Raw genomic sequence first — 25014 nt, forward strand, 5'->3', positions numbered from 1 at the left:
CGGCATCGAGAAGTTTCGCAAGGCAGTGAGGGCACTGAGAGGTAGGTGCTTGTTTAGAATGTTATGTCCTCTAATTGCATGGACTTGAGTGAGTGGTGAGTGTAGAGTGGTGAGTGCAGAGGGGTGAGTGCAGAGTGGTGAGTGCAGAGTGGTGAGTGCAGAGTGGTGAGTGCAGAGTAGTGAGTGCAGAGTAGTGAGTAGTGAGTGCAGAGTAGTGACTGCGGAGTAGTGAGTGCAGAGTAGTGAGTAGTGAGTGCAGAGTAGTTAGTAGTGAGTGCAGAGTAGTGAGTATTGAATGCAGAGTAGTGAGTAGTGCGTAGTGAGTGCAGAGTAGTGAGTAGTGAGTGCAGAGTAGTGAGTGCAGAGTAGTGAGTAGTGAGTGCAGAGTAGTGAGTAGTGAGTAGTGAGTGCAGAGTAGTGAGTGCAGAGTAGTGAGTAGTGAGTGCAGAGTAGTGAGTAGTGAGTGCAGAGTAGTGAGTGCAGAGTAGTGAGTAGTGAGTAGTGAGTGCAGAGTAGTGAGTAGTGAGTAGTGAGTGCAGAGTAGTGAGTGCAGAGTAGTGAGTAGTGAGTAGTGAGTGCAGAGTAGTGAGTAGTGAGTGCAGAGTAGTGAGTGCAGAGTAGTGAGTAGTGAGTAGTGAGTGCAGAGTAGTGAATGCAGAGTAGAGAGTGCAGAGTAGTGAGTAGTGAGTGCAGAGTAGTGAGTGCAGAGTAGTGAGTAGTGAGTGCAGAGTAGTGAGTGCAGAGTAGTGAGTGCAGAGTAGTGAGTAGTGAGTGCAGAGTAGTGAGTAGTGAGTGCAGAGTAGTGAGTGCAGAGTAGTGAATAGTGAGTGCAGAGTAGTGAGTGCAGAGTAGTGAGTGCAGAATAGTGAGTGCAGAATAGTGAGTGCAGAGTGGTGAGTGCAGAGTGGTGAGTGCCAAGTGGTGAGTGCAGAGTAGTGAGTAGTGAGTAGTGAGTGCAGAGTAGTGAGTGCAGAGTAGTGAGTGCAGAGTAGTGAGTAGTGAGTGCAGAGTGGTGAGTGCAGAGTGGTGAGTGCAGAGTGGTGAGTGCAGAGTGCCGAGTAGTGAGTGCAGAGTGGTGAGTGCAGAGTGGTGAGTGCAGAGTGGTGAGTGCAGAAAGGTGAGTGCAGAATGGTGAGTGCAGAGTAGTGAGTGCAGAGTAGTGAGTGCAGAGTAGTGAGTAGTGAGTAGTGAGTGCAGAGTAGTGAGTAGTGAGTGCAGAGTAGTGAGTGCAGAGTAGTGAGTGCAGAGTAGTGAGTAGTGAGTGCAGAGTGGTGAGTGCAGACAGGTGAGTGCAGGGTGGTGAGTGCAGAGTGGTGAGTGCAGAGTGCAGAGTAGTGAGTGCAGAGTGGTGAGTGCAGAGTGGTGAGTGCAGAGTGGTGAGTGCAGAATAGTGAGTGCAGAGTAGTGAGTGCAGAGTGCAGAGTTGTGAGTGCAGAATTGTGAGTGCAGAGTATTGAGTGCAGAGTATTGCGGGTGTAGAGTAGTGAGTGCAGAGTGCAGAGTTGTTAGTGCAGAGTGCAGAGTTGTGAGTGCAGAGTGCAGAGTAGTGAGCGAAGAGTAGTGAGTGCAGAGTAGTGAGTGCAGAGTGCAGAGTGCAGAGTAGTGAGTGCAGAGTGCAGAGTAGTGAGTGCAGAGTGCAGAGTTGTGAGTGCAGAGTGCAGAGTTGTGAGTGCAGAGTAGTGAGTGCAGAGTGCAGAGTAGTGAGTGCAGAGTGCAGAGTAGTGAGTGCAGAGTAGTGAGTGCAGAGCAGTGAGTGCAGAGTTGTGAGTGCAGAGTAGTGAGTGCAGAGTGCAGAGTAGTGCGTGCAGAGTAGTGAGTGCAGAATAGTGAGTGCAGAGTGGTGAGTGCAGAGTGGTGAGTGCAGAGTGGTGAGTGCAGAGTAGTGAGTAGTGAGTAGTGAGTGCAGAGTAGTGAGTGCAGAGTAGTGAGTGCAGAGTAGTGAGTAGTGAGTGCAGACTAGTGATTGCAGAGTAGTGAGTAGTGAGTGCAGAGTGGTGAGTGCAGAGTGGTGAGTGCAGAGTGGCGAGTAGTGAGTGCCGAGTAGTGAGTGCAGAGTGGTGAGTGTAGAGTGCCGAGTAGTGAGTGCCGAGTGGTGAGTGCAGAGTGGTGAGTGCAGAGTGGTGAGTGCAGAGTAGTGAGTGCAGAGTAGTGAGTGCAGAGTAGTGAGTAGTGAGTGCAGAGTAGTGAGTAGTGAGTAGTGAGTAGTGAGTGCAGAGTAGTGAGTAGTGAGTAGTGAGTGCAGAGTAGTGAGTAGTGAGTGCAGAGTAGTGAGTGCAGAGTAGTGAGTAGTGAGTAGTGAGTGCAGAGTAGTGAGTAGTGAGTGCAGAGTAGTGAGTAGTGAGTAGTGAGTGCAGAGTAGTGAGTAGTGAGTGCAGAGTAGTGAGTGCAGAGTAGTGAGTAGTGAGTAGTGAGTAGTGAGTGCAGAGTAGTGAGTAGTGAGTAGTGAGTGCAGAGTGCAGAGTAGTGAGTAGTGAGTAGTGAGTAGTGAGTGCAGAGTAGTGAGTAGTGAGTGCAGAGTAGTGAGTAGTGAGTAGTGAGTGCAGAGTAGTGAGTAGTGAGTGCAGAGTAGTGAGTAGTGAGTGCAGAGTAGTGAGTAGTGAGTAGTGAGTGCAGAGTAGTGAGTAGTGAGTAGTGAGTAGTGAGTGCAGAGTAGTGAGTAGTGAGTGCAGAGTAGTGAGTAGTGAGTGCAGAGTAGTGAGTAGTGAGTGCAGAGTAGTGAGTAGTGAGTGCAGAGTAGTGAGTAGTGAGTGCAGAGTAGTGAGTGCAGAGTAGTGAGTAGTGACTAGTGAGTAGTGAGTGCAGAGTAGTGAGTAGTGAGTGCAGAGTGCAGAGTAGTGAGTAGTGAGTGCAGAGTAGTGAGTAGTGAGTAGTGAGTAGTGAGTGCAGAGTAGTGAGTGCAGAGTAGTGAGTAGTGAGTAGTGAGTGCAGAGTAGTGAGTAGTGAGTGCAGAGTAGTGAGTGCAGAGTAGTGAGTAGTGAGTGCAGAGTAGTGAGTGCAGAGTAGTGAGTGCAGAGTAGTGAGTGCAGAGTAGTGAGTGCAGAGTAGTGAGTGTGCAGAGTGAGTGTGCAGCGTGAGTGTGCAGAGTGAGTGTGCAGCGTGAGTGTGCAGAGTGAGTGTGCAGAGTGAGTGTGCAGAGTTGTGAGTGCACAGTGTGAGCAGTGTGTGAGCATGCAGGGTTAACAGTCTGTGAGCGTGCAGGGTGAGCAGTGTGTGAGCGTGTAGGGTGAGCAGTGTGTGAGCGTGCAGGGTGAGCAGTGTGTGAGCGTGCAGGGTGAGCAGTGTGTGAGCGTGCAGGGTGAACATTGTGTGAGTGTGCAAGGTGAACAGTTTGTGAGTGTGCAGGGTGAACAATTCCAATCTAACCCACATAATTCCACTACACACCACATGCATACACTCCATAACACATGGCTAAAAGACGTTGCCATTTACAATGCCTTTAGCTCTAACTCAAATAAATCCGAGACCTATTGCATTTCCAATGCTTGTTTATATACAGAGATGATCAGTGTTTTATCTTTTATTGAGTAAATACTTTCCCACATACTAGAGTCAGTCGGTTCAGTGAGTTTAAGGTTAGTATTTCAGTTAGCTTTAGTTATATTTCAGGTGTGGGCTGCTGCATTAGTAGGGGTATAAGGTGGGAAGTTAATAAGTAGTAATTAACAACTAATTAATGCATTATTAATGATCAAAGTAGTTATTACTTGTGGTCTTTATTTAATATGGATATATTTTAGATAGATTTTTTGCAGTGGTCTCTCCCTTTCTTGTAGTTCTTCTTATTGGTGAAGTTGTTGGTGCTCTTGCAGATGTTGTGGTGGAAACTGGTGTGCCTGTAATAACTGCTTTAGTGACATCTATTGAGATGTTCTGCTGTGAGTATACCTGTCGTCAATCCTGTTGTTCCAGTCAGAAAGCACGTATCTTGTATCCTGATCCAACAGGAGTGATCCACTCTTCCACCTCTCACCATATCTGATATTTAGATAAAATATCGAGTTGCAAATATCGGGAGACTGAAATATCCAGGAAGAAAAATATAGTGATGCAAAAATATTGAGATGTAGGAATATAGTTGCCAAGAATTTTGTTTTTTAGTTCAGTAGTATCGTTGTTAAGAATATCATTGTTGTAAATATCGTTTTCAATTATATAGTTGAAAAGAATATCATTTTTAATTAATTTAATGTGTTTCCTTTTATATACTCCATTTTATTTTTAGTATTGCTTGAATAAATGTTATTCATTGCTTGAAATATAGTTTGTAACGTTAAGTGATTTAGATTTTTTTATTCAATTGTTAATAGTAGTTTGTCGTGTTGTAGTGGGTTTTTGGGTTTGTAGGGGGATACGGTGGAAAGTTAATTAAGTAATACTTAATTATTAATTAATAATTTTTGAGGATGTATATGATTGATATTCATTATGTATAACATGCAATATTCATTTATTATAGTTATATTTTTTGTGCTGGTTGATATGTGTGTAGGGGTATAGGATGGGAAGTTAATTAGGTATTAATTAATTAACAATTAATTTATAATAATTTAAAGTATAATTAATAAAGTAAATTGTTTAATATTCATATATTTTAGTTAGCTATAGTTATATTTCAGAGGTGTGCTGCTGCATTAGTAGGGGTATAGGATGGGAAGTTAATAAGTAGTAATTAACAACAAATTAATAATGTATTATTAATTATTGAAGTAGTTATGAATTGTGTTCTTTATTTAATATGGATATATTTTAGATAGATTTTTAGTTGTGGGTTGATAGGATTGTCGGAGTATATGGTGAGCAGTTAGTTAAATAATAATTAAAAGCTAATATTTAATAATGTATAATTAAATATTTAATAGATTAATAATTTGGTAAATTGTTACATTTATATATTTTAATTATGTTTTAGGTGTGGGCTGCTGGGTATGTAGGGTTGTAGGGTGGGAAGTTTATTAAATAATAAATAACAATTAAGTATTGCTAATTAATTATGCAATTATTGATCAGTTATGTATATTGTGTTATACTTCCTTTTTTTCATTCTATTTCAGGTGTGGGTTGCTAGGTTTGTAGGGGTACATAGTGGAAAGTTAAGTAATAATTAACCATTATATTTTAGTTGAAAATTAATTATTACCGTTTTTATGAATTATATAAATTGGATAATAGCTTATTTTGATATGTTTTAGGTTACATAATAATGTTTATATTTAGAGTTGTAACATGTTTGAAGGGAAGTAGTTTACCTACTGTTGCTTAGACTAGAGTGAGAATAATACATTTTACTCCTTCATAGTCCAACGCTTTCCCTACTGTTGCACAGACTGGAGTGGAAATGGTAAATTTAACCCCTCCGAAGATTAATGCTTTCCCTACTGTTGTGCAGACTGGCGTAGGAATAGTAAGTGTGACCCCTCCGAAGTCCAATGCTTTCTCTATTGTTGCACAGACTGCAGTAGGAATAGTAATACTTACCCCTCTGAAGGCCAATGCTTTCCCCGCTGTTGTACAGACTGAGGTGGGAATAATACATCTTACCCTTCTAAAGTCCAATGCTTTCCCTACTGTTGCACAGACTGGAGTGGGAATAGTAAAGTTAACTCCTCCGAAGTCCATTGCATTCCCTACTGTTGCACAGACTGGAGTGGGAATAGTAAATTGAACCCCTCCAAAGTGCAACGCTTTCCCGACTGTTGCACAGATTGGAGTGAGAATAGTAAATATTACCTCTCTGAATTCCAATGCATTGTCTACTGTTGCACAGACTGGAGTGGGAATAGTAAATTGGACCCCTACAAAGTCCAACGCTTTCCCTACTGTTGCACAGATTCGAGTGTGAATAGTAAATATTACCTCTCTGAATTCCAATACTTTCGCTACTGTTGCACAGACAGGAGTGGGAATAGCATATCTATTATTCTGAGAAAAAGAGGGGGTCCCAAAACGTGTTTTCCATATGAAGCTTAGAAAGAGCTTCAGCCTGAACTGTTGAACCGAATTACACCAAATTTGGCAGAAAGGTAGCTGTTGGTCAAGAAAGTGACTGTTTTGTGAATTGGTGTAAATCCATTCAGTAGTTAGAGTTATTTAAAGAAATTAAAGAAATATCCGATTGTGTATATAGGGACTCAGAGGATCTGCGAACCCTCCAATTCTTGTGCTGGATCTGATTGGCTGCGAATACTTTAAACCAGGAAGGGTTGTCAGCCAACCTGAGCCGAGTCCACGAAAAAAAACCATTAAAATAACGAAAAGGTGGAAGGGTAAAAATACACTTGCCCACTAAGCCTCTTGGGGGTGTCCCAGAGGACCCCCGCTCGGCCAAAAAAAGCATTTTTGTTTAATAAATGAAACAAAGCAAGGGCTTCCGTGCTTTGTTAGTAATCAACCGCAGGGTGGACCAGGTCTAGGGGGCATTTGCCATATAGAGACGGGGGCGCAAAGGCCTCCCCTCCTGGAGCTTATTAATGCTCTGGTACCTGACACCTCCCTGGGGCTTATATGTTTTAAAATGTGGGGCTTCTTAGTCCCCATGGGCCCCGGGGACCACTACCTCCCAAGGGCCACATGTCAAAAACAAAATGGGGTGGCCTCCTGGACCCATGTGCCCTGGGGACCACCACGTCCGCAGGACTTATTCTTTGTTTCAGGGAAACCTCTCTGACCCCCCTGGCCCCAGGGACCACCACCTCTTTGGGGCAAATGATCAGTCTGTGGTGGGGGGATCACCACCTCCCTGGGGTCAACTTCTTTTTTGTAAAGATGGGAGGGGGGCACATGAACCCCCTCACGGGCTATTCTCGGCACGAGGACTGGCACTTCCACCTAGTGGGCCCAACATCAAGAAAGGAGGAGGGCCTTGCAGCCCCCTCCTAGAGCCATCGATGGACCTGAGGACTGCCACCCCCCAGGGCTGGCTCTTACTATGTCCTGGGTACCAACCTCTGGCACATAGCTGTTTGCTGTGGCTTGGCAGGAGCTCCACTGCTCCCGTCAAGTCACAGCCAATGCTCTGCTTCCAGCAAACGAGAGCATTAAAAATGCTCTTGCTTGCTGGAAGTGGAGCAGAATTGCTTTCACACACCAGGAGTTGCTTTTTTAGCAGCTCCCTCTGTGTGAAAGCAGTGCTGGCTCCCACAGGAGGCAGGGAGCCAGCAGGCAACACAGGGGCTTTGGGGCTCCATCTGCGGTCCCCAACTGGGTACCCAAGGTGAGACCAGAGTTCCCAAAATAGAGGCCGGGCTTTGGGGGATGGGTCCCTGGGGCTGAAATTGACCTGGAAAGAGGGGACGCGACCCCTATCCTATTTTGAAGAAAAAGTCTGAACCCCTGAGGATAGGGTACTCAAAGCCGAAAGAGGACCTCCCTCATTTAAAAAAAAAAAAAGAAAAGGCTGACCCCAGGGATGGGGTCCCCGGGGATGAAATCGGCACAGGGAAGGGGGCCATGTGCCCCCTAATAAATCAAAAATATAGAAAAAAAGCCAGCTCTGCAAGTCATCGGAAGCACGGCCTCCTTTTACCACTACTCTGCAAATGCACCTCCTGGCACACAGCTCCTTGGGGGATGAAGTCCCCTTGGCTGCAAAGGGTCCTTTGGTTCCAACAACCCCTTCTGCTACCTCCAGTAAGTCTCACACCGCGGGATTGATGAGAGGTCTTCAGAAGCCACACCTCTTTTCTCCACCACTCAACTAATGCATCTCCTTGCACACTACTGGTTAAAGGATGAAGTCCTCTTGAATGCTGAGGGATGTTGGTGGCCAAGAAGCCCTCCTGCTACCTCCATTACATCCCATACAGCAGGATTCCCAAGAGCTGGCAGGAGGCCCTGCCCCCTTCCTCCACCATTCTGCAAATGTGACTACTAAAATCATAGAAATTTGCTTAAAAAAACAAAGGTTAAATCGATGTTATAGTTAGGAAATAGAATAAAAAAAGTATAAATTCACTGAAAATATAGATTACAGGGATGTTATAGTTAGGAAATATAATTTAAAAAAAACCTTAGAAATTCAAAGATTGCAGGTATGTTATTGTTAGGCTCAGATTTCACTTGTACAAAACCAGTGAAATTCAGAAGATATAGTTACCTGAGCTAGCTATAAGTTAAGACCCTGTAATGCGCTGCTTATGACCTCACATCTTACAGCACTCATAACATGGTCAGTTACATCACTGATGACATTACTGATTACATCATCTACAGAACCAATCACACACCCATAAACCTCTTGTATGCCCACTCACACACCCACACAACCTCTCAGATACCCATTTACAGACCCATGCCAGTACTCGCATACCCCCTCACTCCTCCAAAGAAGCACTCACAGGCCCACCCACTCACTCATACGGTCACTCACACAACCATTCACTCATCCATACAGCCACTCATAAAACCTGTCACTCACACGTACAGCCACTCACATAGCCGGTAAACAGCGTTTACAACGCAACTTTTACCACGCACTACCTTTACCACGCAACGTTTACAACTCAAATCATTACAACAACTTGCTCACTTAACTAAACACCAACTCAAACAGCTGCTCACTCACCCATACAGACACTTACTCATCAAGTCAATCAGTCATAAAGCCATTAAGACACCTGCTCATTCACCCGTGCAATCACTACACACCCACTTACCCACCCATAGAGCCACTCACACCTGACACACTCACCCATCCAGCCACTGACACACTCTGATAGTGAACACACCTCCTGACTAACTAATTTTCCCACCAGTCCTTGTGCCAAATGGGCAGGGAGTGGCTTTACCCCTATATGGGGGAAGCCAGGCCACATATCTTTGAAGCCACCTGCCTTGATATCCTGATTACTAGCCATCCTGCTTGGAGGAGGTGACACCACCTCTGACCAGAGCAGGCATTGTTTCTGATCTTAGAGAGCACAGGCTGTCTTCACCAGGGGGTCAGAAATGCATCTGTGGTAGCACGCAGGTCAAGACTAGTGACCCAGAACACTAGAGGTTGATAGGATTTCAGAGGGCGCCTTTAAGGTGCCTTCTGGGTGCATGTCATAATAAATCGAGTTCTGGCATCAATACACATTTATTAAGATAAGGTGCTTGATACCAAACACCAAAGGTTTCAGGGAAGCCATCATGTAGTTGGGGAACTTGTAATGATGACCAGTGCCCAGTACATGACTTCCCTGTTCACTTGTATTAACTAGCATTTGGACTAGACAACAGATGGCAATCTCTGCTTAGGCAGATATGTCCTCAAATGTCATGTACTGCACCCTGCCTTACTACTGTAAGGCCTGCTGTAAGGGTAACTTACAAATATTGTGTGCAGCATCAGTGGGCATGGCACACAGGGTGTGTGCCATGATGATGTTTTTGAAATTTTTGTCTGTGTCTGTAATATTTCATGCAGCCTGCAATGGTAGTCTACATGAGTTTGGGGGTGGGTCCCTTAGGGTAGTAAAATACTTGCTGCAGCCCTTAGTGACCCTCTTTAGTACCCATGGCCTAAGCAGCAGGGGTTCCATTTACCAGGAACTTACAGGGTGCTACAGGGCTTGCCAATTGTCGAACAATTGCACAGTTACCTTGGTTTTGGGAAAGAAGACTGCCACTGAGGACCTGATTAGCAGGAACCCAGTGAACGTAAGTCAAAGTTGCATCAAATACCAGGTAAAAAATGGGGGTGACAAGTCAAAAAGGGGCGCTTTCCTACACATATGAATAAAAATCATTACATCATCATGAGTATTGAGAGGTGGAAATGAAAAGAATGCTTCCAACAATTTAGCACTGACAAACAATTGTGGACACTTTCTGGGTTTACACATAATACCCAATTACTTTTGTAGATGCGATTCCCTGAATTGTTCGCTAATGCCACTGATCAGAAATCTCTCAGCTGTCATGGATTAACTGTTCTCTAGTTCAGTATTAGAACATACTCTGTTTTGTGTCTGGATTTTAATTCTGATTGGTGAGTATCCTACTTAGGTACATTAGAATTCATTATATTCTTGAGATTGACAATTATCAATCCTGTGATCTGATTAGGTAGGATTCCGATACTAACAGGTAAATGCCTCAGGAAGACTCTGATGACAAGTTCCCTAAAGTGCTTGAGAATGAAGGTGGTGTTAAATGAGATAATGATGACTCCTGATATAATAGACGCAAGGAAATATTAATGTCGATTTACCAGTGTCACAAGAGTGCAGTTCTTTGCTCTTATCAACGCTGATGGCAAAAGGCCCAAGAGGAGTTGAGGTAGGCTTACATTTGAAACTGTAAAGAAATAACTTTGGAAATAAATAGATCTCAATTTCTTTTGAATGTGGGTGTATAGCATGGATCACTGATATTGATGCATACAATTTTGAAACACAAAAATCTCAAAAATTAAATATGGATAACAAAAATATCGACTTCCTGTACTTAATCAGTAAAACGACAAATATTGAGAACACAAATATCATAGTTAAATATACATTTTAACCTACATCAAAAACAGAAATATGCAAAACAAAAATATTGTTACCAGAAAATATTCACACAATATCAACTACAATATTACGGCAAAAACAAAAAAGAAAAAGAACCCTTCAGAGATATAAAAAATCACTTTATACATACAACAATCATTGGAAATACACTGAAAACCTTTTGTACACATGAAATATAAATATACAACATCAACAGAATCTTTACTTCAGTCCCAAATAAATATTACCATTAACTACAAACATTTAAACAACAACCTATATATATTCACTGAATAAAACAAAGGCTACAGTAGCATGATGGTTAGGTGAATTTGTCAGTGTCAAAAATAATGTTTTGACTTAAAAAACACAGAAATTCACAAATTATATTTAGCAGATTTAACTATAACTTGCACCCCTTTATACACTGCTTATGATCTCACATATGACATCACCCATGGCATGTTTTATGACATAATTTATGACATCAATAATGACATATCAAATGACATCATTGATGACATTGAGTGTGTTAGATTGTTTTCTAGTTTACATGCGCCGTAGTACTTTTCAACCTAATTCTGTAAAGCCTGGTTTCCGCTAATGGGTGGAAGTGTTTACAAAACATATGTGCTCCTAATGCACCATAAGTGTGTAGAGGTACTGAACATGTTATAATTGTTTGCATTCAGAAGTAACTGTGCGTGCAAGTGACAGTTGACTTGTATTCATTATACTCCACTCAACATTTTGGTTCTGCAGGAAAAGTTTGCACCGGACAAAGATTCTACATACTTCATACTAAGTATTGTAGTAGCCTTGAGTTATTAGACAGAATCATCTCAGCATGACAATTTCTACTTAACATAGAAGACTGTGTGCACCAGGTACCTATATATATATATGTTCTTTTACTTTAGAAGATGAGCTATCTGTAAACTTTTCACCAGGGTATGAAGGGTTAAGGTAGTCTGAGCTTTAGCACCTTAAGATCTTGGTTATATTTAGAAATGAGTGTATTTTTTGCCAACTGTGACATAGAATGTACACTGTTCTGAGTAGATTCTTTTGAATACTCTCTGGTGTATTTCTCTTTAGAGTCTCACTCTTTGCAAACAAAATTAGTATGGAGGAAACTCACTCTTTACAGTACTCGGTTCTCTACATAAATCAATTTCATTTCTTAATGTAGGTTGGATGATTGTCAAGGATTTGATAGGGATTAAAGCTGTCCATAATAGGGTGTATATTATGCAATTGGAATTCAGCATTTTGGCTTTCTCTGAAAAGTAGTATCCAAATTGAACACCGTACTGAATGGGGGTTTTCCATATGCCTGTGGTTGATTCTCAATATGAAATATGCTACACGTAAATATCAACCACTGAATGAGATATATTGTGATATTGTAATGGGGAAGGGGATCTGAATACCTTAACCCCTTCCACGCTCATGACGAGCTGGGCTCGTCATGAAGTAGCCTCCTCGCACGCTCATGACGAGCCCAGCTCGTCATGAGGAGTGGCATTTTCGATTTTCCAGCACAGCAGGGGAATATGCTGAGCAGCCATGGGGTTAAAACATTTCCATGGTTGGTTGAATACAAGGACACAGGATCTGAGATTCACCATTATTTATAGTAAGGAAAAGATTAACTTCTTAGATGTCGGGATTATGAACAAGGGAAGGAAATTAGAGGTGAGCCTCTTTACGAAGCCGACAGATCGGAACACACTCCTCCATTTTACAAGTGGACAGCTTAGGAACCTTAAAGAAAATCTGCCCTATGGACAATTACTTAGGATTAGGGAGAACCACACCAACAAAAGTTACTATTTCCAAAATGCAGAAATCTTGTAGTGGAAGTTATTGAAGAGAAGCTACCCCAAGAAACTGGTAAAGGCAGCTTTAAAACGAGAGTGGTTTGCCCCGAGCGAAGAACTATTGATCCCCAAATCCAAATCAAAGAATAGTACTTTGACATATGTGCTGACATATAGTTCAAATGCGAATAAAATCAAGAAAATAATATTAAAAAACTGAAGAATAATACAACACTTGGGTATCCAAAGAACATTATTTGCCTTCAAGAAAGGACAAAACATAAGACAATGGGCCAGATGTAGGTAATTTCCATTTAGGGAGTCCGTAATAGCGATTATTACCGAATCGCTATTAAGGACTCGCTAAATGGAATGTAGGTAGGAATCGCTAAAATATTAGAAATTCCTTAACATTCCTTAATAACGAATGGTAATTCCGATTCGTTATTAAGGAATACCTAGCCATTCATTCCTATGGGCTAGGAGGCCCATAGGAATGAATGGGAAGAGATTCACTATTAGCGATTCAGTATTACCAAATCGTTAACAGCGGGAGGTATTTCAAGGGTGCCAGGGTGTCCAAAGGACACCCTGTTGCACCCCTGAAATGTGCATGTGTGCACATGTGGCGCACATACATGCCCTAAGGGCATGGATGTGTGCCACATGGCAAAACAAAAAGCAAAAAAATGCTTTTTGTAAGGAAAATGGCGACTTACCACCAACTTGAAGTTGGTGGTAAATAGCGATTCCTTAAGGCTGAGGTGCACTGTTTTTAGTGCTACCTACATTGCATTTAAGGAATCGGTATTTCCGATTCCTTAAATGCAAGAGCAAAATAAGGAATCACTATTTTGCGATTCCTTATTTTGCATGTAGGTTTGATGTCACCTATATGGAACATGGCTAAATACAGGTCGGTAACGCAGAAATTTTACGAATTTCGACATTACCGACTGGTATTTAGCCACCTACATCTGGCCCAATATCTGGTAAAAGCAGCACGTCCTCAGACTATAAAGAAGGATTTAAGAGGGATGTTGGGCCTCCCCCCAGTAGTGGGACATTTCAGATGCAACAATTGTGTAGCATGTAATATGACAAATTCATGATTGTAAATAAACAAAAACATGTGCAGCTGGACTTTTCCAACTGCAACACAAAAAATGTTGTCTATTGTGTAACGTGCCCATGTGGAAAGACGTATATAGGCTAAACTACACAACCAGTTAAAATGTGCATATTACAATACAAATGCAGGGTGAAATGCAAGATTCAGGGCGCTACCTTGGTTGAACATTACGGGTCATGCAACCATACAGAAAATTAGATGTCTTGGTGGTTAAGTGTTTTAAAAGGGCAGGTTTACCATTTCAACTTAATAGAAAAGAGGTGATGATGATTGAGAAATAAAAAGGCAGCGACTCATGGTCTAAATGACCTTGACGAGATCTGGGTGTTGATTTAGATAATCCAGTTGACACACCAGAAATCGGGTCTCTGTAAAGAAACTTATTTTTTCAACTGTTTCCTGATGTTTGATGAGATGAAGTTGTATAATGTGCATGATTTCAGAGTGCATGTACCAGTTTTATGTACTGATATGAATACTACTGTTCTGTGATGAAATTCTTTGTAGATGACTAATTACTCAGTCGTCAATCTGCATCATATATTGGGACGATGCATTGAATTTATGAGCATATAGTGCGTTCTGTATACCTGTATTTTGTGTTGTTTGCCCCCCCCGATGTGTAGCATTTTAATAAGTTACAAGTTTGTCTGGCACATGGGATGAAGTGTCTATCTTTTTCTTGTTTATCTTTTAAAATCACTTGTAGATTTCTCTTGCACATTGGGTACTGACTTCTACACTAATACATATACATATCATTTTTGTTCTATTTTTATAATATATTTTTAGTTTCCCTCCATCTTGGGTATAATGTTGGAGTTATACATTAAGCATAACGCTTGTCTTTTGCGTGGCAATAGGACCCGTTTGAGCATATTTTTATACAGACCCAAAATGGAAGTATTTCTTTCAGTTTTGCTTAGTTTGGATTGCACATGTCCTCCCCCAGATATTCACTGGTTCTCCACTGGCCGCTTTCAAATGCTGCGGATTCAGCGTTGCTGGGCTCCCAACAAATGCGGAGTGCGCAAGACTATTAGATTAGAGTTCGACGCACGGGTGAGTGTTTTCTCCGCCCCTCCTTCATTAAATTTTGGATCTTGGCGACATTGGGCTAGGACAGATCTAAGTAAGCCCAGTTTGCCTTTTACTGTTTCCTAGCAATTACCCCCTAAGTAGTGGTACATGAACAACCAGCCCGGATTATTGTCCATATTGATCAGAATGCAACAGGTATTTCCCAGCTTATATTTTTTGCTTCTTTTTTTCTCAGTATCGTCTTCACAGTTAATAACTTTTGTGATTGGTGCCACTTTTAACATGTATTTTAGAATTGAGAATGGACTGAGAATTCAATTTGACTAAGCGATTTGTGGTGCCAGGAGCAGCAGCTTCCTTTACACTTGTGGTATGCAGACGATAGTTTCAGGAGAGTGTTGTGGACTTCTATCAGCTTAGGGTTATGGTTGGGTTATTTTTGTTAGAGTTTCTCACAGCATGAGTCACAAGTGGGGAGTATAAGATATAAAAATAGGCCATTGCATATATGGTGATGGAATATACTAACTTCCAGAATATGCGAAAATTATAATTTTTTTAAATATACTTTGGGTACACACACACATGTGGAGGTGTTTGTTTGATGTTACACTTTGCTTGGATTTTCTATGGTACTAGATGCACTTTTTGGTGTAAGTGCATGAAAATAAGTTGCCAGCACAACCTTGTAGTGTTCCGTAGGTATGAAGATGTATAGTAACTTGTGTACATATTGTGAAATTGTACTAGGTCCTTCCTCGTACCCGGTCCTTATGAGGCCCAACTAGAAGGGTCGAAACGTGTAGACTACTGGAAAAGGAGGAACCCATTGAATATTAAAGTGATTTATATTTGTTGGTTTGCACATAAAAAAGACTGCGTTGAGGCATAGTTCATACCATAATTGTGCATTAAGGTTATCTCACAGTGGTCCGCAACATACTCTTATGAACAGACACTTGTTGCACATAAAAATTTGGGGTCTAGGAAATGATTATTACTCTTGATTGTTTGTAATTTTGTTTGTATTGTATGTGCATATATATAATTTTTTGATGAAAAAAAGCAAAAAGATCATTGGTCTCAACCTGATATGGAATAAGAAATAAAATACGGTTCTGACATGAAATGAATTATGAATGTGATTGTTGTTTAAAAATAGAGTTACATCAGATGGGATTCAGATCCGATACATAAGAGTAATGAAAGGTACTCTAGTGTAATTATTTTGGATATCTGTTCCTCCACATCCATCACATTGCTTCTTCAACTTGTTTATTACCCAGAAAGTGGAGGATGATTTGGGCAAACCTCTTATATAATGATGACGTATAAAGCCAGAGCAATATGCAGGAAAACTAAAAGAAGTTGGGATAATATCATCAGTGACATCATTTGAGATTGTCTTTTTTTGTGTTGCCATAGTCGCCCTAAGTGAGAAGAGTATGCCCAAACGTTTGTCCTGTGCTCGCCATGCCACTGGATTCAAGTTAGACTGACTGATGAGGGGTGATACCCCGAAACCAGTCTCAGGATGCTTGTTTTCTTGTCCAGGGACGCCCTGGCCTAGCAGTTTGGGCTGGACTGCTCCCCTGGAGAGCAGGGCTAAGACTGATTTGCATGTTGCTGGGTCCAAACTGGAGTGACTTGGTGAGAAAAAAATGATGGATTTAACCCAGATCTGTGAATGGGCGTGAGTGTTTGACATTGTTCAGCATTCTGTCCATCATCTTTTTGTGTAGCTATATTCATATGAGATATCATCAGTGATGTCATAAATGATGTCGCATGGAAGATCATAAGCAGTACATAGCAGGGGCACAAGTTATAGTTAGAGCTGCTAACTACTGGTGAACTTCTACATTTTGTTAATTCAATATGTTAATGTTGACACTGATAAATTCACCTAACTATTATGTTACTTTAACCTTTGTTTTTTTCAGTGAATTTCTGGTGTTTTTTCAAAGTAAATTATTTCTGTTATTGTTTACATGGTAGAATATCTGAATAATATATCCTATTCTGAAAGGCAATTGCTTTTGTATGTGCAACTTATATGGGAAGGGTGCACACTTTGCAAAATATTTCTAAAAAATGATGGTTGAGTATAAAACAATTTTATTGAGATCACATATCTCCTCAGTTCCTCTGACTCTTATAGTAAAATATTTTCTGAACAAGTACAAATATTGCAATAGCATACTTTTCATAGCCTTTGTATGTGTTTTTGCATTAAAATCGTAATTATTAGGATAGTAATTAATTTTTTGAATACTGTATAGTATTAAGTTTCATTATATAAATCTATTTTTTAAGTGTGTGATTACTCAATAGAGTTCTCCATTTTGTTTTATTCTACTGTGTAGAGCTCTTTTTCACGTGTTCAGTTAATTTTTAATATTAATCTGTAATAGGAGAGTAATTAAAATATGGTTGCATTATTCATTTATTTTAACCCCTTCGGTGCTCATGATGGAATGGTTCCATCATGAGCACCGGTGCTCCGGTGCACATGATGTTACCATTCCATCATGAGGACAGGGGCACAACATCCCTCTGCTGTAAACAGCAGATGGATTTCCATTTTTTTCTGGGGCCTCGGAGGTGGGGAAGACCTTCCCCAACCTCTCGAGACCCTTCCCTGGTTTTCATTGTAATGACGATCAAGCTCATGGTGCGCTGTCGTCATTACATTGAAAACAAAACTGAAACTTAGTTTCAGTTCAGTGTTTCAGTGAAATACTTGGGAGAGGTATTGTTGGAAAGGGGAGAATCTCCCCTTTCCAATGGTACCCTTCCCTAGTGGATCCCTGCCTGGGGATCACCCCAGGAGGGTGATCCCCAAGCAGATCCCCAAGCAGGGATCCACTAAGCATGGATGGCATTTGCGAATTCGCGATACGTGAATTTGCGCAAATTCGTAATCGCGATTCGCAAAAATCCGCCAAATTCCGCGACCTTGCAAATTTTTTTTTGCGAGTTTGCAAGATTTTTTTACCAGTTCGGGAACGAGAACTTGCGCATGTGGTCGTGACGGTCGCTAACATGTTGTTTCCACCTAACCAGCCTACTCGCGATGCCTTTTTCCTGTTTCGGGTAGCAATGACGTGTTCACAATTTCCTGTTTTGGGTCGCAATGACGTGTTCGCGATCGTGGCATCGCTCGGCCAGCTACCAAAATCTCGCAGCGCACGCGAACAGGGAGGAAAACTCATCAGCAAACGCAGAATCATGGTAAGTCAATGCCGCAGATTGTATTTTTTAAGCGCAAACAAGAAAAAAAAATCCGCCAACTCGCGAATTGCGGATTTTTGGGCAATTTTGCCCCATTTGTGGATCGCGAAATTGCCAAAAATTCACAAAATCCGCGAGCCAGACGAATTTTCCACCCATACTTAGTGGGAAGCGGTCCCTTGGGCAAGGGCCTTTGCGCCACCCATTGTGTTTTAGGCACAACAGTCTTTCTGAAAATGTCAGTCTTTTTGCCCCCCGCTGGGCAGAAAGCACACTAAAAGCCAGGGATTTTCTTACTGATATTGGGGTGGGGGCTGCCCAAAAAGGTCTTTCTGACCCCATGGGGAAGACCGGGGCAGTAGCCCCCAATCTGCCCCCAGGGGGGCAGAAAGCCAGGTAGAAACCAGGGATTTTTATTTTAATTGATGTTGGGGTGGGGGCTGCCCAAGATGGGCAGGCCAATGCCCCCACCCCCCCATAAAATGCAACAGTGTTTCTGCTCCCTCCAGGGGCAGATATGGGCAATAGCCCTTGATCTGCCCCGTGGCGGGGCAAAAGCCCACAAGGCACAAGGGATTCTTTTTTTTAATAATGTAGGGGTTGGGGCTGCCCAGAATCGGCACGAAAATGCCTCCACCCAAAAAAAAGTACCAGTCTTTCTGCCCCTCCCCAGAGGCACTAAGGATTTTTTTTTAATTTAGGGGTAAGGTCAGCCCAGAATGGGCATGCCAATGCCCACATCTCCCCTAAAAAATGCAACAGTCTTTCTGCTCCCCCCGGGGGGCAGATAGGGGCAGTGGCCCCTGATTTGCCCCGGGGGCAGAAAACCCAGTAGGTGCCAGCTATTAAGCTGGCTTTTTATGCCAGAAAAATAGCCACAGTCTTTCAGGGGGCATGTCGGGGCAACCCTACCCCCCACCCCCCCCCCCAATTTTCCCCCAGGGCGGGAGAAAGACCACTGGGCACAGACTTGTTTTTAGCAATGTGCCTACCTGTGGCCCTAGCGAAGCTGGCACATAGGGAACCCTAGCAAACCTGTATATTTTTCAAAACTAGACACAAAGAGAAATTCAGGATGGGGTGACTTGCGTGTTTCTCACCAGGTTCTGTAACCCAGAATCCCTTGCAAACTTCAAACTTAGTTAAAAAAACACTTTTTCCTCCCATTTCTGTGATGCAAAGTTCTGGGATCTGCATGGATCCACAAAATTCTACCCACCCGGCATTTCCCAAAGTCTTTCAAGAAAAATGGTACCTCACTTATGTGGGTAGGCCTTGTGCCCGCGACAGGAAATGGCCCAAAACGCAAAGTGGATACATCATATTTTACAGGGAAAACTGACTATTTTGCAAAGTGCCTAGCTGTAGATTTTGAACCCTAGGTCACGTGTGAGGTATCATTTTTAACAGGAGACCTGGGGAAACCTGGGGATCCACGTTGATTCCAGAACTTACCCACAAAGAAATTTGGGAAAAAAGTGATTTTTCATCAAAATTAGAGGTTTGCAGGGGATTCTGGGTAGGAAAACTTTATGGGACCCATGCAAGCAATAACTCCCTGAACTCCCCTGGGCTCTAGTTTTCAGAAATGTGTCGGTGACTTCCGACTCAGGACCAAAAACTCAGATGCCCCCTATGTATCCGAAAATGACTTGGTTTTGCGAAGGGGGATCACATGCGTTTTTGGTCCCGGGCTTGGCGGCCATCCAGGGAAACCTACCAAACCCACATTTCTGAAAACAAGAGACCCAGGGGAGTCCAGGAAGGTATGGCTTGCATGAATCCCCCAATGTTTCTCTACCCAGAATCCCCTGCAAACCTCAAATTTTTATAAAAAAATCAATGTTTTTCTCAAATTTCTGTGTGGGTAATTTGGGGAATCTGTATGGATTCAAAAATTTCCTACCACCCAGCATTCCCCCAGTTCTCCCAGTAAAAACGGTACCTCACTCACGTGGGTGGGTAAAGTACCCGCAACAGGCAAGGGCCCAAAACGTATTGAGGACACATCAAAATGACCCATCACAAAACAACCTAGATTTGCAAGGAGGGTCACCTGGGTTTTTTGGCCCTGGGCTCGGCGGTCATCTTGGAAAACTACCAAAGCCACATATTTCTGAAAACTAGATGCCTGGGTAGTCCAGCGAGGTATGGCTTGCGTGGTCCCTCAACATTTTCCTACCAAGAATGCCCTGCAAACCTCAAATTTAGCTAAAAAATACATTTTCTCAAATATCTATGTGGGAAAGTTCTGGAAACCATGTGGATCCACAAATTTCCACCCACCCAGCGTTCCCCCAGGTCACCCGATAAAAATTATAGCTCACTCGCATGGCTGGGTCAAGTACCTGCGACAGGCAAGGGCCCAAAACATATTGAGGAGACATCAAAATGACCTATCAGAACACAACCTGCAAGAGGGGTCACTTGGATTTTTGGCCCTGGGCTTGGCGGCCATCTTGGAAAACTACAAGACCCATATATTTCTGAAAACTAGACACCCAGGGAAGTCCAGCCAGGTATGGCTTGCGTGGATCCCCCATTGTTTTCCTGCCCAGAATGCCCTACAAACCTCAAATTTATCATATAAAAAATAATAATTTTCAACATATTCACATTTTTTGGTGGAATCACCATGCTGGCACAAATGTCCTACCCCACAACGTTTCCATCAGTCTCCTGAGTAAAATTATACCTCACTTGTGTGGGTGGGGCAAGGGCCTGTGACTGGGAAGAGCCCAAAACTTAGGGAATAAGGGTATAGCACCCAGAATTCTAAGCGCCACATTTAAAAAATATATATGTTTTCAGCCAATTCTGCATTAGACACCCACACAAGTGAGGTATCACTTCACTTGGGACACTAAGGAGAACGATGTGGGGTAGGACGTTTGTGCTGCCACAGTGATTCCACAAATATGTGGAAAATTTGTTTTTTTCAGCTAAATTTGAGGTTTGCAGGGGATTCTGGGTAGGGAAACTTTGGGGGATCCATGCAAGCTATACCTCATTGACTCCCCAGGGTGTCCAGTTTTCAGAAATGTGTGGGCTTGGTAGGTTTCCCTAGAAGGGCGCGAGCCCTGGGCCAGAACCCCAGGTGCCCCCCCAAGACCAGGTATTTTTGTAATAGGTAATTTTTAAGTCTCCACAGTATGATTTGGGCCATTTCCTGTTTCAGCTACTATGCATACCCACGCAGATTCCAAAACTTTCCCACACAGAAATTTGAGGAAAAAGTGGTTTTTTTCATCTAAATTCGAGGTTTGCAGGGGATTCTGGGTAGGGAAATGTAGGGGCACCCATGCCAGCCATACATTGCTGGACAAGTGTCTAGTTTTCAGAAATGTGTGGGATTGGTAGTTGTCCCTAGATAGCCGCCGAGCCCAGGGCCAAAAATTCATGGGACCCCTTGCAAATCCAGGTTGTTTTGTGATAGGTAATTTTGTAGTTGCCTCAATAGATTTTGGGCCCTTGCCTCTTGCGGTTACTTGACCCACCCACACAAGTGAGGTACCAATTTTCTGGGAAGACGTTAGGGAATGTAGGCTGAGTGGAATTGTGTGGATCCACACAGATTCCATAACTTTCCACCACAGAAATGTGAGAAAAATTTGTTTTTTTTCCAGATTTTGAGGTTTGCAAGGGATTCTGGGTAACAGAACCTGGTGAGAGCCAGTCAAGTTACCCCATCCTGGATTTCCCTGGGTGTCTATTTTTCAAAAATGTATAGGTTTGCTAACTTTCCCTAGGTGCCGGCAGAGCTAGGGTTCAAAATCTACAGCTAGGCACTTTGCAAAAAATTGGTCTGTTTCCAGTATGAAAATGTGGTGTGTCCACGTTGCGTTTTGGGCCATTTCCTGTCGCGGGCACTAGGCCTACCCACACAAGTGAGGTACCAGTTTTTTTCTGACGACTTTTGGAAATGCAGGGTGGGGGGAATTTTGTGGATCCACACAGATTCCAGAATTTTCCACCACAGAAATATGAGAAAGATGTGGGTTTTTGAAACAAACTTTTAGGTTTGCAAGGTATTGTGGGTAATAGCACCTGGTGAGAGCCAGTCACGTCACCCTATCCTGGTTTCCCCTGGGTGTCTAGTTTTAAAAAACGTATAGGTTTGCTAGGTTTCCCTAGGTGCCAGCAGAGCTAGGGTTCAAAATCTACAGCTAGGCACTTTGCAAATGAAGGATCCGTATTCCCTGTGAAAGTTTGGTGCGTCCACATTTCACTTTGGGCCGTTTCCTGTCATGGGGACAAGGACTACCCTCACAAGTGAGGCATCATTTTTCTTGGAAGACTTTGGGGAACGCAGGGTGAGGAGAATTCTGTGGATCCACATAGATTACAGAACTTTCCACCACAGAAATGTGAGGAAAATGTGTTTTTTAAACACATTTTTAGGTTTGCAGGGGATTCTGGGTAATAGAACCGAGTGAGAGCCAGTCAATTCACCCCATATTAGATTACCCTGGGTGTCTAGTTTTCAAAAATGTATACGTTTGTTAGGTTTCCCTAGGTGCCGGCAGAGCTAGGGTTCAATATCTACAGCTAGGCACTTTACAAAAGAAGGGTCAGTTTTCACAGTAAAAATAAAGTGTGTCCACGTTGTGTTTTGAGCCGTTTCTTGTCAGGGGCTCTAGGCCTACCCACACAAGTGAGGTACCATTTTTATCAGGAGACTTAGGGTAACACAGACTTGTAGAGCAACTATTATTACCTATTCACTATTGATGCATTTCTGCCTTCCAAAGGAAAGACAATGTGTAAAAAATAAGTCATTTTGAAAAATGACCTATAATTCTCATGCTAGTATGGGTAGTCACAATTTCGGAAATGTGCAAATATCTACTGTTTTTAAACCCTATATTTTGTTCCAATTTCAGAAATACATAGGTGTCTTTCATACCGATTTTTTCATGTAAATATTTTCCCAAATTATTTGTTATATACCTGGTATATAATAAAAAAACATCGCAAGACGCTATTGGCTCTGGGTTCATCAGGTTCTTGGTGAACCTACAAGTCCTATATATCACCACAACCAGAAAGGTCCAGCGGATGTAACGGCATATTGCTTTTAAATAGCTGTCATATTTAGAAGAAGTTACAGGTGAAATTGTTCACACAAATGGCTCTTTTTTCAACTATTTTTCAATTTTTCCTATATTCGATGGTTAGTTTCTATAAATAAACCAACCTTGAAGGATCGAAACAAATGACCCCTTGCTGAATTTAGAATTTTGTCTACTTTTCTAAAATGTATAGAGTTCCAGGATCCATTATTGCTTTCATACCCATTTCTACCATTAACTGGAAAGCGGTTGAAAGCACAAAAAATAGCAAAAATAGGCGATGTCTCAGAAAAATGACAAAACTGTGTAAAAAAAATGTGGTTTTCTGACATAGGTATGCTTGTCCCTGAAAGCTGGGAAGATGGTGATTTTAGCACCATAACCCCTTTTTTGATACCATTTGCAGGGAAATAAATCAGACGCTTACATCAGTAGCCCTATTTTCCCATTCCCCCCCCAAAAAATAAAATTGACCTGTTTTTTTGGTTAATTTCTGGCTCCCTGTAAAAAGAACTATTGATGGACAGAATGCAGAACAATGTCATATATTCAACACAGTATAGGGATCTGAGCCTAAATCTGTCATGTTTTTTCTCACCATGCCATTCCAGTTTGGACCCAGCCATATGCAAATCAGTCTTGACCCTGCGCCCAATGGGAACAGTCCAGCCTGAACTGCCAGGCCAGGTCCTCCCTGGACTGGAAACAAGCATCCTAGACCGGTTTCGGGGTTTCATCCTTCTTCAGCCAGGATAACTTGATTCCAGTGGCATGGAGAGCAGTTGGCAGGGTATGCCCAGACGTGGGTCCCTTGCACACTTTGTCATTGGATTCAAGCTAGCCTGGCTGATGGCGGCTGATTAGCAGAAACCGATCCCAGGAAGCTTGTTTCCGGTCCAGGGAAGACATGGCTTGGCAGTTCGGGCTGGACTATTCCCATGAGGTTCAGGGTCAGACTGATTTGCATATGGCCATGTCTGAACTGGGGTGGCGGAGTGAGTTACAGAATGATGATGGATTAAACCCAGATCAGATGACTGGGGGTGAGTGTTTGCACTGTTCAATGCTCCATCCATCATCCCCTTTGGTTCTGCTTTGTTCGCCCTAAGTTGGCCGGGTATGCCCAGACGTGGGTCCCTTGCTCACTTTACCACTGGATTCAGCTGAGGACGGCTGATTAGTCAGAAACCGGTCCCAGGATGCTTGTTTCTGGTCCTGAGAAGGCATGGCTTGGCAGTTCCGGCTGGACTGTTCCCATAAGGCACAGGGTCAGACTGATTTGCATATGGCCATGTCTGAACTGGGTGGCAGAGTGAGCTAAAGAATGATGATGGATTAAACCCAGATCAGTTGACTGGGGGTGAGTGCTTGCAATGTTCAACACTCCTTCCATCATCCCCTTTGGTTTTGCTTTGTTCGCCCTTAGTTGGCAGGGTATGCACAGATGTGGGTCCCTTGCCCACTTTGCCACTGGATTCAAGCTAGCCTGACTGATGATGGCTGATTAGCCAGAAATCGGTCCTAGGATGCTTTTTTCCGGTCCAGGGAAGAAATGGCTTGGCAGTTCGGGCTGGACTATTCCCATGAGGCTCAGGGTCAAACTGATTTGCATATGGCCATGTCTGAACTGGGGTGGCGGAGTGAGCGAAATAATGATGATGGATTAAACCCAGATCCGTTGTGTGAGTGCTTGCAATGTTCAACACTCCGTCCATCATCCCCTTTGCTTTTTTTTTTTTTTTAAATTTCTGGTTCCCTTCCAGGGGAATCCACAAACCCTGGGTACATTTAGAATTCTCATGATGTTGGAAAAATAGGATGCAAATTTGACGTGGATACCTTATCTGGTCAAAACTTTACAGGGGCCTAAGCGCGAACAAGCAAAAAAAAGGCTTAGCACAGGGTTGAAAAAGGCCAAGCAGCGAAGGGGTTTAAAAAAGAGTGACTCTCGCGAGACGCTCAAGGGAGTTGAATACAAAATCCCTGGCAGGGACACCAAGGGGGATGTACTTCCTGGTCGCAATTGGGTTTAAGTTAAGAACAGTGTTTTCATATCATTCTGAACAAAGTAACAGATTACAGAAGTTGATTATGTTAGTAAAGTTGATTATGATTTGTTCGATTGAATATACAAAACAATAATATTTTGCAATCTCGCGAGAAGCTCGCAGGAGTCAAACTCACATCCCCTGCTTGAACTTTACGTGGGATGCCCTTCGTGTTCAGATCTCGTG

The sequence above is a fragment of the Lissotriton helveticus genome, chromosome 10, assembly GCF_964261635.1.
Source record: "Lissotriton helveticus chromosome 10, aLisHel1.1, whole genome shotgun sequence".
In the NCBI taxonomy this organism is placed as follows: Eukaryota; Metazoa; Chordata; class Amphibia; order Caudata; family Salamandridae; genus Lissotriton; species Lissotriton helveticus.